Source organism: Tamandua tetradactyla, chromosome 11 (assembly GCF_023851605.1).
Source record: "Tamandua tetradactyla isolate mTamTet1 chromosome 11, mTamTet1.pri, whole genome shotgun sequence".
Lineage (NCBI taxonomy): Eukaryota > Metazoa > Chordata > Mammalia > Pilosa > Myrmecophagidae > Tamandua > Tamandua tetradactyla.
The window spans coordinates 81040199-81058101 of NC_135337.1; the positions used below are offsets into that span (position 1 = coordinate 81040199).

Sequence of the window (17903 nt, forward strand, 5' to 3'; positions counted from 1 at the left end):
TGATGAATTTGATTCCTGTCTTGTATTTCCCTCTTTGGGATACCTCATTTCAACGGAATCACTGAACATGTGGTATTTTGGGTATGGCTCCCTTACTGGCATTTTCAGATGCCATGTTTTCAAGGTTTCTCAGCACATAACCGGTATCGGCACCTCACTTCTTTCCATGACCAAGTAACTCTCCACTGTCTGGACAGAACTATTCTGTCTATCCTCTCGTCAGCTGACGGACACTCAGGTGGCTTCCTGAACACGTATGTACAGATTTTTGTGTGGATATGTTTTCAACTCTCTTGGTGAATTCCAAGGAGTAGAACTGAGCGCCATGGGGAAAGTCCATGTTTAATCTTATGAGGAACTCCCAGGCGACTGCCCCAGTGGCCACCATCCCGCCCAGCATGGACAAGGCTCTGACGTCTTCACAGCTTGTGAAAGCCGTCTCTGTGGCTCTGGCCAGCCAAGTAGGCAGTGGTGCCTTGCTGTGGTTTTGATTTGCATTTCCCTGATGACTCTGGACTATTTTTAAACCCATGTTTTCTCCATCAGACAGAGGCTGGGCCTCAGCACCTGGCAGCGTGCCCAACACAGGAAACGCCCAGAAGCACCTGTCAGAGCAAGTGGCCAAGTAGAAAAGATAACGCCCTTTTACCATCTCAGGCCCACTTAGTGGCTGTCGGATTTCTAGAAATACTAACTCTCCGTGTTGTTCCAGGGTAAGAAGAGCCCAATGTGACCGATCTGGGTCCTGCCTCCCCGGCGGTAGCAGAAGTATCTCTTCATGCAAAAAGCCAACTGCTTAAGTAAAAATCACTCTCCCGCTAATCTCTGCACAGGTGTGGGACCAGGGCTGGAGGGGTGATGGGGAAAAGAACCCTAAATGTAGGGCACCATGGACACCAGCTGCAAGCAGTAACCCATCATCGGCGTGATCCCGGTCGAGCTGGGTTCCAAAAGACCAGGGCAGCGGGCCCCTGTGTGAATCAGAGCAGGGGTTGCACAGCCACGCATGGGACACCCGCATACCCAAGAGCTGAGAATGTGTCCTGCCCACACTCCTGCTCCTTCTTGGGGCCAGGAGACTCCCTGGTCTGCCCATGCAGGATGGCAGCTGCAGCAGCTCAGGGTGGGGCCCAACCTCAAGAGATGCTGCCCAGTGCCCCACCACTCTCTCACCTTCTCCCCGGGCCTCTGCCAGGCCCTACTGAGAGGAAGCCACACAGACCTAGACAGCAGCTAAAAAACGGCACCTCCAATGTGAGGGGGACCTCCAGAACAAGGGGGAGGGGCTCTAGAACAGGGGGGGTGCCTCTAGAACAAGGGGAGGGGTTCTAGAACAAGAAGGGGACCTCTAGAACAAGGGGGGTCTTCAAGACAAGGGACGCCTCTGGGACAAGTGGGGTCTGCAGAACCCAGGGGGGGCCTCTGGGACTAGTGACTGCCAGGACGAGGGGAGCCTCCAGGACAAGAGGCCACATGGTCTCCAGGCCTCTGCACCCATTGTCTGGTGTGGTCCCCACCCTGAAGGCCACAGCCACGGGGCACCAGGGCACAGCTGCCGGCCCCACACATGCACAGACACATGCCTACATGTGCCCACGTACAGACCTGCACACTCACACACACACCACCCCTACTCTCTAAAGGCCATGCAGTTCTTTCTGCCACAGGCGTCTTCCCCAAAGATGGACCCCACAACTCCGGTGAATTGGTTTCTCAGCTCGGCTAGTTTTCTGGTGGGTTCTTTGGGGCTTTCTGCATGGAGGATGGCATCACCTGTGAATAGGGACAGTCTGGCATCTTCTTTTCCCACCCAGATACCTTCTGTTCCTCTCTCTTGCCTGACAGCTCTGCTGGTGCTGCCCACTCAGTATGGAACAGGCCTCACGGGAGGTTCTGCTCTACCAGTGTTGGGCCCGTCGCTAGAGATAGGTATTTCCGATCTGCCCTCCCAGCTTCGTTCTGATGTGGGAGTTGACCTGGTGGGAGGCAGGGGTTGATTTCCTAGCCCTTACTATCGCCCACCTGGCCAGGCCCTTTATGTACTCGCTCCCACAGGCCCGAACATTCCAGTTGGCCCCCTTGGCCCCTGTTCTTGCCACTACCAAGGTACATGAGGATGGGTCCTCCTCCTGGTACACCTTCCAGGTGAATGTCAACAACCTGTCCACAACAGGGAAGCACTCTGTGCTTACAGAAATAAACTAATCGTGTTACCTCCTGTCGGTTGTCAGCTTTTCAAAACATATAAGGTGAGGGCGGCTCCTCTTTCTCGCACTGCTGCTCACCCGAGTCTGTATCTCACTCTGCAGGAGGCGAGGTGTTCACAGCCGCTATTTGTTCCCAGGCCCAAACGCTGAGTTGCCTCACTGGCCCTGGGTATACCTCGCTGCCACTTTCACCAGTTTGTTTTTAAATTAGGGAAGCATCTTAAATGCCCTGTGTAGGGCTATATGTCTTCTGGGGTCCTGCCCTGCTCCTCTTTTCCAAGAACCACCCACTGCCAACTCCTGAAAGAACTCCACATCGGAAGGACGAACTCCGAGCCACCAGGAGTTGACTGGGCAGTGGAGTGGGCCACGCCCTCCCTGCGGAGTTCTGGGCTGCACAGCTGGTGCTTACAGGCAGGTCCTCCCCTGTAGGCAGTGCCTCCCCCTTCGGGAACACCCTGGCCCCTGCTGACTCTGCTGCAGGCAATTAGCCAGCCTGGAGCAGGAGGCACAACACATGCTGGCTTCTCATGCAGTCCCAGAGCAGGACCACCCCTGCCGTCTTAGCAAATGCCCCAAAGCCATAGAAAGGGGTGAATCCCCAGAGGCCTAAGTATTCCTCTGAAGTTCTGTTCCTGACCCCAGATTCTGGGAAATCACTCCAACCCACCTCAAGGGCCTCCCGTCCGGCTTGTGACCACCCCTGCTTCTGAATCACTGCCTCCAACTCCAGCTGGGAGGTGCTGTCAGCTCCCCTTCAACCTGGAGCACAGGGGGCCTTCCTCATCAAGCATAGCCCATTGGCAGTGGCTCTGGATTGGCAAGTGTGGACGAGGGAGCACGAGCCCAGATCACGCGTGCAGCCTTGGGCGCCAGAGGCAGGGTGCTGCTACACCCCTACTGGCCCCTCGAGCAAGCACCGGGGGAGATGACCTCCACGGTCCCCTCACATGTTACCCTTGCTCCAGCCCTGGAACGACACCTGTCAATGTTCTCAATGGCACCTTCTCTGAATGCCGCATCCATAGCTCAAGGTGCCCTGATAAGGATGGCACTGACTACAACTCATCTTTCCACTGGCCCTGTGATGCGGAAACAGAGCCTGGGCTCAGGGTTGGGGTGCAGCCAGCCAGCAGCACATAGGCTCAGCTGCAGGGCCAGGAAAGGGAGCGCCTGGCTTGGCTACCTAGGCTGGAGCAGAGCTGTGCCCACAAACCCCACCCACATGGACTCCGCTGTGCTGAGGCCATGGCCACACAGGACACAGGTTCGCGCAAGACTTAAGCAGGGCAAGGCACGAGAAGGCAACACCTACTGCAGCAATCACAAAGAGGCCCATCAGCCTCCCTCGGTCCCAAGGAACCACCTCAACCCTTGGTCTCAAGGCCCCCAGACCCAAGTCTGGATGCCACTGCCTGTCCCAAACTCATTTGGCTCACAGCAGGGCCCTGGCTGCACTCGTGGAAAGTGGCTGATTCCTACACCATGAACCCCTGCACCCCATGTGTGCAGCCTGACAGGACAGATGGCCGGATAGAGTCCCACGTCCCAGGGAGGCCACTGGCCGGAACTGTGGATGACCAGCAACACAGAAGTGAGTCACCTTTCCTGGACTGCTTCGCACAAGCACACTGGAGCCTCAAAAGAGATGGTGAGAGTGAGCCCCGCACTGGACTGGAGACAAAAGGGACAAAGTAGTACCTTCACCCCCAGGACAGGGTCAGAGGCAAACAGAAGGGTGTGACGCCGCAGCCTGCAGCCCATCAGGTAAGCAGAGCCTTCCTGAACACCGGCTCCGAGCCCCTGCAGGTCCTGGCTGCCACACCTCAGTGGGAATAATAATCCCGACGCTGGGAACTAGAGGCTCTGTGGGGGGAGAAGAACTGTCTCAGAGCACAGGAGGGGGCCACATAAGGCCCAGGGCCTCGGGTGGAGTCGGGGTACATTGGTCCCCAGGCACTACCCTTTGAGGGAGATGCATCCTGGCAGGACCCGCCTCTAAAACAGCCTCACCACACTTGCTATCCCCAGGGGGGTCCCCAGGCAAGCACTGATCCCCGAACACCATGGACAACTGGCCACTCTGCCCAGAAGTTTACGTGGAACCAGCTTTGTGCAGAGATGGCCTCTGGTTGAGGACCAGGCCCCCACCAGCCCCACGGGGGCGAGCTACCTGCCATGTTCTTTTGGGGCTCCTCCATCTTGTCAGGTCCAGCAGCTCCCCTGATGGGTCCCAGGAACTCCCTTCTCCCTGAAACCTCCACTGAGTGATGTCACAGTTCCTGCGCTGACATCACTGCAGCCGCTCCCAGAGCAGAGCTGGGCAAGTCCTGGCAGGCAGGGACTCGGTGGGCTCCCCAAAGGACCAAGACGGATCTTCCCCTATCCCCTGCAGATCCTAGCAGGGCCTGGCTCTCAGCCAGAGGTGAGTCCTTTTGGAACACCACCTCAGATGCACTGGACTCAGGTCAAACCAAGTGGCCTGTCTCAGCAGCAAAGGCCAATCCTACCCTGAGGCTCCCCTGAGAAGTGGGGACCAAGGACATGTGTATCCCTGGGCTGGCCCACCGAGGCTCATGAGACCCATGCCAGGCACTGCCTCCCAGAGCTCAACCCTGCTCCAGGAAACATCTCTGCACCCCCAACCAGGAGGGACTCCGACCTCGGAGTAACGGGTGCCCCAACTGTGGCCCCTGAATCCCTCAGGAGGACTCGGGCCCTGGAGGCACAGCTAACCCCAGGACCAGACACTCTTCTAAGCTGACCGGCAGGGGGAGCCCAAAAGGAACAAAGCAGTTGGCCAGACAGACTCCAACAGCCAAGCGGGAGAGGAGGACACCCACACGGACAATGACAGGGGGAGACGATGATACACAGAATTAAAAACAGAAGGATCTACAGTGACACCAAAAAGATTCCACGCCAAGAGTATCAAGAAGAGGAGAGCACGAGCTCCCTTTCACAGGGGAGTAGGTGGAGGGGACATGCTGAGTGCACGGGTGATACTCAGGGCAGGGCGTGGCCCCTACGCAAGGGACCTGCGTTGGCCTCGGGGGCACAGGGACAAGCAGCCCGAGGGCCTCCTGACAGGGACTCAGAACCTCTGCCCAGAGGGCGCTCATGAACCTCCTCAAGAGGGCGCAGGCTCCAAAAACGGGGCTGCACACTGCAAGGGCTTTGCCATCCTGCAGGGCACAGCAGCAGGATCAGGTGCAAAGGAGAGTGCAGGCCAGGCAGCGGACAGGAGTGTGGGGCAGCCACACTCCTGTGCTAAGGGGACAGAGGGGCACCGCACTTACTCATAGAGGAGGGGAAGCATGGCAAAGGTCATCGGGTGCCCTGTGAGGAAGGCGCAACGTCTGTAGCACCTGGGAGGGACTTCGGATAACAGCAAGGGTGGGAGGAACATCTGAGTCGTAGCCTGGAGGGGAGCTGAGCGGGGTGGGGGTGTTTGCTACGGCATGGCCCTGTCCACTTGCCCAGGACAAGCTGAGCCCTGAAACCAGGAAACAGGCTGAGCCTGGAGATGAAGGAGATGGCAGGGGACAAGCAGTGCCTACACATGGGCAAACCTTCGGGGGGCAGACGGTGTGCGCAGTCTTCAGCCTCCTGTACGTAAGAGAACATCCCTGTTCTTAGGAGAGGCTACAGTGTCTAGGGACAAGGGAGCGTCTTGGCCATGCTCACAAACTGGTCAGCAAAATGGCTGTATGCGTCTGCACGTGCATACCTGCACGGGTGTGTATCTGCATATGTGCGTACACATGCACAGAAGTGGATAACTGTGGCAAAACGTCAACAACTGGTGAGTCAAGGTGAAGTTACAAGAGTTGGTAAGTTTGAAAAAATGTTTTTAATAAAGTCAAAGAACAAAACAAGATGGCAAGAAAAATAAAAACTTTATAAGGAGGCACAGTAAGAAAGTAAAGTCTGCATACTGGGGTGGGTATGTGTAGATGGTATAATTGTGGCTCCAAACCTGGAAGCCAGAAAGAAAAGACTGAGAAACTCAGCCCCCGCCCCCAAAATAATAAAGCTTGAATTTGTGACTGATGGTTTCAAATCCAGTTAAAAACTACACTCCTATTTTTTAAAAAACTGAGAACCTCTGAAAGAAAAATCTCCACAAACAAAACCACACACCGGCTCTGGAGAAGCTCATCCGGAGCCTCGGAAATGCCCACCATGTCCACACCCCACAAGCGCCTGCCAACTGGAGGCCAGGCCTGGGCCTGCTCAGGGCTCTGGGCCCCCCACCCTCACTTTCCAGGGCCCAACTCCCCTGTGTACCCTGAGCCCACTCTGCAAGGTTTCCCTCTTTTCCCACCTGCCTTCTACATGCCATGCCACCTCTCACCTGAAAAGCTAAAGCATTCCCAGGCCTGGGAACATGACCCAAGACACTAAAAGCTGGGGCACCAACGGGGACTTGTGCACCAGCGCTGGCAGCGTGATTCAGCCACCAAAGGGTGGAAGCAGCCTGAGTAAATTGATGGACAGATCAAGAAAGGAGAGCCACACGCACAGGGAGTGCTATCCAGCCATGAGTGGGAAGGAAACTCTGACCCAGCCATGATGTGGAGGTACCTTGGAGCCATGCCCGGTGTAAAGCCAAAGACACACAGAACAGGCAAATCCACAGACAGAACACAGGAAGTACTGGTGGGTGCTGGGCTGGGGGTGGGGGGTCAGGGAAGGCTGCTAGTGGGGACAGGATTTTCTCTTGGGGGGGGTCACAAAAATGCTTTGGAATTTGATAAAAGATGGTCGCTGCACAACACTGTGAACGTCCTAAATGCCAGTGAGCTGTCATTCACTTTATAATGACTCTGTTATATGACTCACCTAAGAAATAAGATGAAATGAAATGGAGCACAATCCCCCCACCCCATGTGAGCTCCTGGGCTGCCTGTTTCTCTGCTCTCCTCACTGGTCTGTCCGGCCCTGCGATGCCCAACCTGGGGCCACCAATTTAAGTGACTAATGTGTAAAACAGGGCATTCAATCCTTTGGCCTCACCAGCCATATGTGCTCTTCACAGGAGCTCTGGGGGCTGGTACAGACCGCTCTGGACAGCGCAGATCCAGAACATTCCAGCCAGTAGTGCTAGCCTCCACTTGACACCCCAGGCCCACCCAAACCACCAGGGTGAGGAGGGATGCCCCAGCCCCTGGAGGAATGAAGCCACTCCAGCACCCCTTGCACTCTAGGGCACTACCCCAGCCCCCAATGGAACTGGAGGTGATGACTGTGCACCTGAGCACACTAAACTCATCCAAGTATGCTATGTTGTGTGAGCTTTAATTTTTAAGAAAGTGAGTTGTATGGCATGAATTATAACTCAAAAAAGCATCTCAGAACAGAGCCCCAAGGCCAGTGGGGAAGAGGCTAAGCCGCATGTGTTCACGGGTGTGATCAGTGGCTGGGGCCAGTCTGAGCAGACCACAGAGAGGGGGAGGCTGGCCAGGAGGGACTGAGCAGGGGCTGCAGGGGCACACATGGTGGGAGGGGTCTAGACCAGGCCTGGAATGATGGGTAGAGAGTTGGCCCAACCCATGCAGCACCTGTTTAGGTGGGTGGGGGGGAGGCTGCCCCATCATGTCCTCAGCCCAGGCAGCTTTGGCAACTTGTGAGAGCTGGGAAAGACCTGGGAGCTCCCCTCACCCTGAGGAGTTCCCCTAGCCACAGGGATTCCTCAGCAGAAAGACCACCTTCCTGAGCAGTTCCCCTCCCCCAGGGTCAGGAAGACACCTCAAAATACAGGTTCTAACCCTACCCAGAGATTTGGGTGCAGGCAGCAGAACCAAGGCCTGGGAACCTATTCCTGATAACTCCCTGTCCCTGAACCCAGGGTCCAACCCCATCCATCCCGCCAGCTGGTGGCTGCCTAGTGAGCCATGAACACCAGACAAACAGCTAGAACACCCTAGTCTAAGAACGACCCAAATCTGCACAGGGGTCCTCCCACTAACATCCCTGTTGTCTGTCTGAAGCTCACACTCTACCAGGCGTCCTGAACTCCACCGAAGGCATCCGGAAGCCTTCCTCCCGGCCAAGCGCACCAAATTGCCCCAGCACTTTCCGGGCCCTGCACACACCTAGGCTAGGGAGAAATGGGAACTGCACGCGGCCCAGGGCACACAGCAGACTTCCTGTAGCAGCTGGACCTGTGCCTGGGCATCATCGGCCTGTTGGAAGCCGCCTAGGTGAGACCCCACGTGGCATTTGGGAATTGCTGAGTGGTGGAAGCCACCCCCAGCAGAAGGTCGGTAGTGGACTTGCCAGGCTGGGCCCGTGCACACCAGGTGGAAAGCAGGGAAGAGAACCAAACCCGGTGCTCTTGGCTCTGCCAACAAGGTGCAGGGCCAGGGCGGCTTATGCCCATCAGCGCCCCACCCCTTCCCACCCTAGAGACCTGCTGGGAGCAACCCAAGGAGCCAGGAGCCCTGGTCTCCAAACCCGGGGGGGTGACAGAGCCAGGAGGCTGCTGGTGGGCAGCTCCCAGGACAAACCCTTGCTGTGCCTGCTGCATGCAGCGTCTTGGGGGCCCCTGGGGTAAAACACTCAAGTGAAAACGTGAGCCAGCAGCCCTATGGCCTCGCACACTGTGTCTCCTCCAGGCACCCCCCACCCCCCATCCCCATCCTGCTATCTCAGAGGGGAGGGTGCCTGGAGGAAAAGGACGGTCTCCCCTCTTATGACTGTCCCGCCCTGCCCCACCCCATTTCCTTCTTTCGGCAGCCCCATGCAGGACTGCAGCTCCTCAAGGGCAGGGCTAAGCTTACTGACCCCCAGGCCCTTGGCCGCAGATGCCCAAACATTAACCACCCAGGACCAGGAAGCCCCTGCAGCCCCAGCTCAAGATGCTGCAGCCAGTGAGCTCTGTGGCACATGGGTTCTAGCCACAATCTTTTTGCTCCCCAGCCCCCCTGGCAGCATCATGGGGCAGTGTCTGGGGACATTTCTAGTTGTCACTACTGGGGCATTGAGTGAGTGGAGCCTAAGGAGGCCGCTCAACACCCTGTAGTACCCAGGATGCTCCCACCCCAAAGAACGACCCAGATCTGGCCCTGAGTGTTGACAGCAGCAAAGCTAAGAAGCCAGGAATCCCTGCTCAGATCCACCCAAGTAACATCAGGAAGGAGAGAAAAAGCTGACAAATGGAGGTTGGAATTCCTGGGAAGGAGTGCTTCAAGAAAACCGGGATGGCAAATGCCAGCTCAGGTCTCCATTTCCTTCCTGCTCAACCAAACCTCCTTGGGGCAGAAGAAGGCTACAAGAGTGCAGGCCCTTAACAAGCTGCGTGGAGGCAGACTATGGTAAGCAGTACCAGCGCCCCTGTCGTGGTTCAGCCCAATCCACTCTGGTCTCGCCAGAAGGCTCCTCATGGTACCACTCCTCAGTCCACCTCCAGAAAGGACAGGCCCATGCAGACAGGCTCCCCACCGCCCCACCACATTCACTGACATATGGAGGTGCTGCAGCCTCAAACCAGGTCTGTTTAGGGAACTCTCACTAGGCCTTATACCCAGATGCTGCTTCTAACCCATGTGCCTACAGACCTGCCACCCTCAATTTGCAGAAGAGGACCCTGAGGGTCAAAGGAGCTAAGAAACACCCAAGTTACTGTAAAAGGCTTGGAGTGATGGGATTCCTCACATTAAATGGTGCTGCCACCAGACACAGTAATTCCACTCCCAGGCATCTATCCAAAAGGAAAACAGGTCCACACAAACACATGTAAAACAGACGTTCGCAGCAGGGTAACACAGGAGAGCCGCGTCAGGAGGAAGCAGCTCAAACATCCACCCACTGATGAACGAAGAGACAGCAGGGGGTCCATCCAGATGACAGACTATTATCCGCCATAGAAAGGAATGAAGTTCTGTCCCCTCCTACAAAATGAATGAACCACAAAAACATAACACTCCGTGAAAGAAACCAGACACAGATGGCTACCCATTATGTGACTCTGTTTCCAGGAAATGCCCAGGACAGGCAAACTCAGACAGGAAGCAGGTTAGTAGTGGCCAGCGGCTGGGGGTTCAGAGTGGAAAGGCCGGAATGGGAGGGCTAACGGTGTGGGGTTTCTTCTGGGGTGATGAAAATGTTCTGGAACAGGTAGCAGTGATGGTTGTACAACTTTGTGACAGTAATAAAACCACCAAATGGTGGGCTTTATTAAATGGGTGAGCTGTATGGTATGAGTGCTGCATCTCCATAAAGCTGTTTTTAAAAAAGCAACTTGCCAGAGGCTCCTGGCTACCAAGGAAGAGGCCGGGTTTCACCTTCAGTTTCCAACTCCACTGTACCCCGGGCACGGCGCAGACACTTCTACCGCATCTAGGGTCAAATGCTGCCAGGAGGCACTCCCCACCCCTCCAGCCTCAGCACTGAGCGGAACAACCACGAGACAAAAGGCAACAGAGCATGAGTGAGCGCTGCTTCCCATGGGTGTTGCTCCCCAATCCCAGGAGCACCAAAGTGGACAGACGGGGACACAGTCTGGGTGTTTCGAGCTCCAAACGCATCTAGGCTCCTGAAGTCACGGGCCTGGACCCAGTCCCAGCTCTGCCACTCACTGGCTACAAGACCCTGAGGAGGAACCTCCCCCCTGCCACAGGAGGCCCAGCAGTGCCTTTGAGGGCAGAGACGAGGGACCCTCGCTGAGAAGGACTGCCCAAGAAGATTGGGAGCTGGGATTTTGTTCACACCACAGCAGTCCCCACACCCACCACAACTGTTCAACCAGCCCCGCAGGCCCCCAGCGGGATGCAGATACAATGGAGCACACGCAGGACAAGGAGCTCGGCCAGGGGCCCAGTGGTCACCCAGAAGTGTGATGCATAAGAGCCCACAGCGCCCTGAGGGCCGTCAGGGCGCCGGGCCAACATGCTGGCCGTGTCCACCTCTGCAGCGGGGAGCCGTCAGAGCTGCTAGAGGTGGCAAGCATGGAGTGTTCCCACATGAGCCCTGGGCCAAGAGGAGGCTGGCAGGCAACAGGGGTCTAGGGGCCCCATCACAGAGCCAACAAGAAGTGGCTGTTGGGGGTGGGGAGGAGGCAAAGGGTAACGCACTACCTGGGCTTGGGGCCTGGAGACTGACCTGCCCAGAGGTGGGGCCAGGCACCCGTCCATCCTAAAAGGCACCCATCCACTCTGTCCCTCGGCTGGACAGCCAGGGTAAGCCGATGAACCGGGGCCAGGGTGACCGTGCAGTAACCGGGCCAGGAAGAGGTCTGTGTGCCCAGGACTAAAGTCCACGGAGACAGTGGGGCAGGGCCAGCCAAAGGGCAGGCACAGCAGGGCAGACATGGGGGGTGGGAGTGGGCAGAGACACAAGGGGACAGAGACGTGGAGGGCAGAGATACAGAGGAGCAGAGACACAGGGGGGCAAAGAAGGGGGAAGAAATACTGAGGGGCAGAGACAGGGGCATAGACACAAGGGGGTAGAGACATAGGGAGCAGAGAAATGGGGGAGCAGAGACAAACGGGGCTCTGGGGCATGAGGGGATCCCGACCCCCACCTGCTGACCCAGGGGAAGGTGAGGGCAGGAAGCCGCTTGCTGAGGTGAGGCAAGTGGGGACCTGCTTGAGGGTGGGGATGGTGGGAGCAGGAATAGAGAAGAAGGAAGGGTGCTAATGAGGCCCGGGCTGGCAAGGATGGCAGACGTCAAGGCTCCCACACAGCCAGACCTTCAGGGCAGCCACATTTTAGCCTGACCACGAGACAGACCCCCCAGCAGCCCACAGAGGAGTGTGTGGCATCCTGTGGAGGCCTGGAAGGGGCGGCAAGAGTTCAGCACCCACGGGCAGGGGCGCGGGCAGCCCCACGGTGACCCCCAGGCCTCTGCATATGGCCCCCACACACAGCTGGTCCTGCACAAAGTCTCCCTCAGACAACAGCCACGCAGGCCCAGAGAGGTCCACCCAAGACAACTTCAGCAAACAAGGGAAGGAGGATCCCCTTCACTGTGGCCACTCACATCCCTTCGGAGTCCCCTAGCCTTTCACACCACGAAAACTTAGGGACTGCCTTGAGGTGCTCGGGTTAGAAAACTAAAACCTACAGGGCACTTGCTCCCTGTTGGGAAGCCTCGAGAGACCCCCAAGCCATCTCCAAACCCCAGACCCTCTGCTTACCCTCCCCCAGGAGGCTGTCCCACCCCACACCTGCAGGGCACACTACCCTCAAGCTACCACTCCCAGAGCCCTCCCAGGGGCCGACGGTCTCAGAACAGAGTCAAGCACCCATCATAGTCACTGTCTCCAAAGTCTGCTTTGGGTGCCCACCTAGCGAGGGACACCCACCCGGGCAGAGCCTGGTGGTCTGTGCGAGCAGAAGCACCTGTGAGGGTGCGGCCCACTGGGAAGAGGCCATGGAAGGGGGAGCTGGCAAGGGTCCATGTGGAAAGCCCCATGCATGTCGCTACACATCGGCATCGCTCCTGCGGGGCACAGCGGAGACTCCAAGGAGAGCTGGGTCACCTCGAAGAGGGATTTTCTGAAGTCTCTAAAGGGAATCCCATGTCCAACTAAAATCACACAACACGATAAATAACACATCGACTGATGATCCCAGGACCCTCTTCTAATACAGTATAACCTGGAAGGGCCCAGATAGCACCAGATACCTGACCGGCCCCCTGCCCCACACCCACCTGCCCAGCCCCACACCTGGTCCCCTGTGCCCGGCCCCCAGCACTCAGCCCCCTGCCCCACACCAGCCCCCCCCCAGCCCCACTGGCCCCTGTACCCAGCACCCCAACACCTAGTCCTCTCACTATAGCCTCCAGCCCCAAACCAGCCTTGCACCCTGTCCCCCACACCTGACCTGGTCCCCCAGACCCAGCCCCACACCCGCCCTGTAACCAGCCCCACCCCCTCCCTGGAAGGGAGAAAACCCTTGTGATGCTCCTGTGGGATGGACCCAGTGAATGTTGTGAATGTGGTACTCCTGGTAGTCTGTGACTCTCAAAAAACACCCTGTTTGAGAACTGCTTTTCAGGGTGGAAGCCACTGGGCAGTGGAGGGTTCAGCCAGCTCGGAGGTTCCAGGAGGGAGTCACCAGCTGGGGCCCAGAGCTCAGCTCCACAGAGTCCTGACGCAGGGTCTCAGGCCTTCACCCCCTGCCATGCCATTCTGGCAACTCTGCTCCCAGGCACGGTGTCCCCTTCCTGCAAGGGACACTGCTCCTTCATATCAATTCCTGCTTTTGACACCTCAGTAAATAAGCCTTAAAGGAAACTTTGTATCACAGGTCAGGTATGCTAGATAGTTAACTCTTTATACCTGTTGAAAAGAATTATGAGAATACAAACTTTTATATTTTGACATGATGTGACCTAAACCCATATCCGAGCTCAGCATGGGGATACCACTGAGCCCCTGAGCTGGTGGTCCCAGAAGCAAGAAGAGACACATAAAGTAGGAGGGCTCGGAATGGGAGAAGGCATCGGGGAGAGGGGCCCACAATGGGAGAAGGCTTTGAGGAGACAGGCCCTGAGCCACCCTTGTAAACAAGCAGACATGGGGAGGGACAAGGGAGTAGGCCCAGGAACAGGGCTGAGGGGCCCCTGGGGGCCACATGAAGAACGTGGAAGAACCCTGAATGCTGGGTTGAGGATGTGTGGCCTGGCCTTGTGAGTGGCAGCAACACTCCTGGCTTCTGAGCAAGGAAGAGATGAGTCTCGTCCATACCCTTGCCACCCAGCAATGATTCCACGCCCTCCCTGGTGGCAGACACTCATTCCAAGGGGAGCCCCACACCCCCAAAGAGCCTGGCATGGTCCCGAGGAACAGGCTGCCCCCAACCAGCATTCTCCCTATCCTCCGCTGCCCTCAGAGAGCTCCCTTCAGCAGTCACATGCCCACTGTCGTTGTGCCCAGAGAGCCCATTTCCCCAGAAGCACAGGGCACAGATGAGCCTCAAAGACTCGTTCAGAAGCACTAGGGCAGCCTGAGGACTTGCAGACCCTGAAGGAGCATGGCAGCTGAGGTGACACCACAAAGAAGACAAGGTGCCGGCAGAGCCTGAATTATTCAAGTGAGCCCAGTCTTTGGATCACAGCCCTGTTAGGTGACAAGGACTCAGCTCTATCAGTCAGTGTGGGGGCAGGGACGAGGCCAGGGACAGATGGTGACACCTGTGGGTCAGTAGCTGTGGCTCTACCTTACCAGAAGTGACGTAGAGGCCTCAAATCATGCTGACCTGTGCCTTTGCTCTGTCAAGCGTGGGTCACTCGGCTGGGGACAAGTGCAATGAGTGGGAACGGAGGTCAGAGGAAAGGGGATGGGGGTTACAACATGCTCTCGCCCCTCCCAGGAGGAGCAGGTGAGAAACCAAGACAGGCAGAAGGTCAGGGGTCCCCACTTAAGATGAGCAGATGGGCAGAAGTGAGCCAGGGGTAGGGCCAGCACTTCAGGGCCTCCCCAGGCCCAAGTGCTGGCCATGGGGAACAGTCCAGGGAGGTGGCCAGGGCCAGATGCGCCCCTCTCAAATGAGGTGGCAGCTCTATCCCCAGGAGCCCCAAGTGGTTACCAATGCCTCATGCCCTTTTCTGCAATTTTGGGGTGAAATCGTGCATAGGCAGGTGTCTTGGGCCAGGCCCATAGACAGACGGAAGTGATAACCAGACATGGTGGCAGGACTATGCCCTCCTGCCCCGCACAACCACCACTGGTGTCACTGGGGCCAGGGACCTCTTCTGGGCACTGCACCGTCTCCCCTAAGGTGGAAAAAGAGGCAACAAGCTTAACAACCTCCTGACCTCACAGTGCCAGAACACAGCCCCAACAGCTGGTCCCCACATCCCCCTCCTGCTCCCTCCTTACTGCTTTCTGGCCACTGCCCCGCCTGGGGCCAGGCCTCATTGGCCAGTGAGCACCTAGCAAGGACAGGCCTTGCCCAGCTCATCTCGGGGGGCTTTAAGGGCCCAGAGTAGGACACAAAGATCATTCCCGCCCAGTAAGGGGCTCAAACCCCACGTTGACGAGGGGCCACTCCATGCAACCAAGACGTACAACAGGACGTAACTGGACATAACGCCATGAGGAGACTTACAGTCAACTATCCTCGTGGAACAGCCTCTGCCCAGTGACCGCAGCCCACCTGAGGTTTGCACATGTCCCCCTCCCCCGACAGGGAGACACAGACACAGGGACCCACGTCTGTCTGCGACACTGCAAGGCGGTCTTGCTTCCTTAATTAACAGCTTGCTCGCCAGCTTCCCCAAAGCCTGGGACAAGCACACAAGGAGACTTTCAACTGAAAACACCTCACCTACTTTCTTCTGCAACTCAGACGTAAGGCTATATAATTAAAAAGAAGAAAGTAACACAAAAGCCAGAGCAGTAATTCAAAGAAATCTCTGTGTGAAAAGTTCCAAAGGAGCAGCAGCATTGGACCCACACACACCTGACACCAGCAGTTATGAAGCCCTTCCCCTAACTTTCTTCAGAGAAAGCAGAAGACACTGAACTGGCTAGGACCTCACTTTACAAGGTGGAGGGACAGGCCTGTGCTGCATGCAGTGCGACCAGGACAGCACGAGGCAAATGGGGATGATGCACAGGGGAGCTTCACCTGCCACGGGGGATGGGGTGGAACTGGGGGTCTCCCTCCCCACACCCCTTCTCAGCTCGCCCCAGAGCAGCCTTTCTGGTTTTGTGCCACAACTACAAACGTCACCGGAGGGTTCTGGAAAACAAGGCCCTGGCCCCAGAGGCGTGTGCTCAGGACAGTTCCTCCACCCTTCGCATCTCCAGGCGTATTCTAGTGGAGACACATGCGGTGACCCCAGCGGCCCCTCTGGACTTGCGACTTATGCTTCCCCATCGCTTCCTCTCCCAGCAGCCAGGAGCCTGGGGGGCTGCCTGCTGCCTGGGGACAGCCCTGCTCCAGCCCCCACTGCAGCCGCCCACACCCCCTATACCCACCCCTGGGAACTGAGTGGGTTCGGCAGCCACAGCTGGGCCCTTCCCGGTGACTGAAACCCTTGTCCCTCCCCCGTGGCTCACACCCACGGGTCCCAGAACCCACATCGAGGCCCTTCCTGGCTCACCTGGGGGCGGGGACAGAGGGCACTGGGGAGCCAGAGCTCCGGCCAATGGGCCATACACCCAGACACCACACCAGTCTGGGACCCGTTGTGGGGAGACTGGGGTGAAAAGGACGACACCCCCTATCCCCACACTCTGTGAACAAGGCTGTTGGGAGGGCGAGCTGCCCTCAAACCTACTGGGGCAACCACGAGTTCTCCCAGGTTCTTGGCTTCCTTTGGGGCTCCTGACCCCAAAAGTGAGTCTTCCCCAAGAAAAAGTTGGGGTGCGAGAGGGCTGGGAGGAATCGCTGGCCCTGGCCCCCAGCACGGTGGGGATTGGTGCGCGCGGCCGGTTCGTCCAGACACTCCACCCTCCTCCCAGATGGAGTGTTTCCGGAAAACAAAGCCGGTGGCCAGGGCGGAAGGGGGAGGGCGCGGGCGGGCAGTTCCTGAGCGGCACCCCGCAACAGGTCCACCCACATCAGAGCCCCTCATTCCCGTCTGGAGTGTGGGCTGAACGGGGGTTAGGGGACAGGGCCTGGAGTGGGGGGTCCGCAGGGCTGGATGAGGAAGGTGGGGGCCCACGGAGCTGGGGACAGGGATGGTCTGCAGGGCTGGGGCCTGGGGTACTGGATGACAAATGGGGGTCCTGAGGACAGAGGGCAAGGGCCAAGGAGCTTGGTGAAGAGTGTGGGGGTTCACAGAGCTAGGTGAGGATTGTGGGGCCCACAAGGCAGAGAGCAGCGGGCTGAGCGAGGACAATGGGGGTCTTCAGTGCAGGGGGCAGAGTGAGGGGTTTGGGGGTCTGCAGGGCTGGGTGAGGAGTACGGGGGTCCTAAGGGCAGAGAGCAGAGAGCTGGGTGACGAGTGTGGGGTGTGCAGAGCTGAGTGAGGAGTGTGGGATCCTCAGGGCAGAGAGCAGAAGGCTGGGTGAGGAAATGTGGGGTCCTCAGGGAAGGGGGAAGGGGGCGGGGAGTGAGAGTGGAACCTCAGGACAGAGAACAGGGGACAGGGAGCTGGGTGAGGAGTGTGGGGTCCGCGGGGCCTGGTGCGTGGGAGCCCCGAACGGCGGGCGCCGAGGGTGGCAGCCCGGGGGTGCCGAGGCGGGGGCGTGCGCGCCCTTACCTGTCGGCCTCCGTCGCGGCCGTGGCCCCGCGGCCCGCCGGGCTCCTTGGCCCGGGCTCGCCTCAGAGGCGCGGCCCCCGCTCCGGGCCCCGCTCGTGCTCCGGCTCCGGCGCCCTCTCGGGCCCCCGCTCCCGCGCCGCCGCCCAAACGAGCCTCCGCATGTTCGGGGCGGGGGCCGCCGTCCCCGCCGCCCGCGCCCGGGCTCCTGCACCGCGTCCGCAGCGCCGCCGCCGCCACAGGGGCCCGCGCGTTTACGCCGCCAGCGTCGGCCAGCGGGGGGCGGCGGCCGTGCGGGGTCCGATGCGCAGGCGCCGTCAGCGGGGCCCAGTGCGCAGGCGCCGTCCACGGGGCCGAGGCCGCTACGTCCTATCGCAGGGCGGGGTCGCGCCGGCCCGCCGACTGCTTTGCGACGTCTAGTGGCGCCGCACGACACGCGCCGCGCTTTGCGGCGCTCCGGGGTCGACTGGGCCCTGTCCGCGAGGCCCCTAAACGCTCAGGACCGCGGAGACGCTCGCGGTTGAGGGCAGGGA

At 58.5% G+C, this 17903-nt stretch overlaps 1 protein-coding gene across 6 annotated transcripts in view; it reads right to left on the minus strand.

Moving 5' to 3' along the window:
- Nucleotides 1-17453, minus strand: part of CSNK1G2 (casein kinase 1 gamma 2) — a 29962-nt gene extending 12509 nt beyond the window's left edge. Inside the window, exons 1-2 of one of the 6 annotated variants that reach the window (XM_077121270.1) lie at nucleotides 4381-4578; nucleotides 3909-4073 (exon numbers count right to left, since the gene is read on the minus strand). The gene's annotated coding sequence lies outside the window, so the exon portion shown is untranslated. Of the gene's footprint in view, nucleotides 1-3810; nucleotides 3833-3908; nucleotides 4074-4380; nucleotides 4579-17373 lie in introns of those variants that run through there. The other 5 variants (XR_013159568.1, XM_077121271.1, XM_077121269.1 and 2 more) reach the window with 5 other exon arrangements.
- Nucleotides 17454-17903: the final 450 nt, after the last annotated feature.